Genomic DNA, 1168 nt, shown 5'->3' with positions numbered 1-1168 from the left:
GACAGTGCCGGAGCGCAACACCGGTGCTACGGCGACAGTGCCGGAGCTCAATACCGGTGCTACGGCGAGAGTGCCGGAGTGCCAGAGCACAGCTCCAGCTCCCCGAGACGTGCCGGGCTGATATGAGCCAGGGTTGACTCGACTGCAAAGTGCCCAGTTGGAACCAGTTTAACACGCGCTTTAGGACAGTGGTGCCCATTCTGGGAAAGCCCATCCTCGCACTGCGCCAGCAGGTGCCTCGCTGGATAGATCCGTCTATCTGCTTATACCACCATCCTTAGCTGGACCGTGGCCCCGTTTGGTTAGGGGACTTGTCCAGGGCCACTCAGAGAGGCAGTGGCAGAGCTCAGAGCAGACCTTGAATCACAGCCCTGGCTTAGCCAGAGACCAGCCTTAGCTTCAGTCACAGGCCAGCACGCAGCCCCCGGGTAGCTGCAGCCTGTTCACTGCCAGGCAGGGTGGATGGTCCCTTTTCACAGCAGAGTCCACAGAGCCCTGGACAATCCAGTGAAGAGCTCATCTGGGAAAAAATATTAATTATTATTATTAATTAGCTGCATTAGTGTAGTGCTGAGTGCCCCAGTCACGGCCCAGAACCCTACTGCGCTAGGTGCTGTACGAACACCGACCAACAAGGGGGTTCCTGCTACGAGGGGCTTCGGGCTAAGCAGCCAGCTCTCCATCCAGCCTGCGAGGGAGGGGAGCACCAGATCACAGTCACGGCCACACGCGTGCGCACGCACACTGGGGACACGCACAGAATGTCACACTGAACTCTCTCTCTCGCACGCACACACATGCACACGTGATTGCAAGGCAGTCTGCGATCCCGCCTGTTCTGCTCCACGCTTGCAGCCCCGGGCGTGTAACTCCCTTCTCCCAGCTCCCAGGCTGCAGGGACTGTGAAATCCGGGTCGTTATGGGTGATGATGATTTTCCCCTTCATTAGGCCCGGCTGAGGGAAGCCTCTGATTAAAGCAACAGGCCCAGGATATTAATTGGCTGGTGCTTCTGGGATGTGTCATTGGCAGGGCAGGAGCAGCCCTAGCCTGGGCATTTGGGCTGTCCACACCCTGGGCACCCGCTGCTGGGAAAGGAACAGTGAAAATCACCAGAGACCAGGCTGTTTGCAGGGGGCTGGGCCAGGCTGTTTGAGGGAGGCCAGGCC

Source organism: Terrapene carolina, unplaced genomic scaffold (assembly GCF_002925995.2).
Source record: "Terrapene carolina triunguis isolate 2854851 unplaced genomic scaffold, T_m_triunguis-2.0 Scaffold110, whole genome shotgun sequence".
Taxonomy (NCBI): Eukaryota; Metazoa; Chordata; order Testudines; family Emydidae; genus Terrapene; species Terrapene triunguis.
This window is presented reverse-complemented; position numbering follows the sequence as displayed.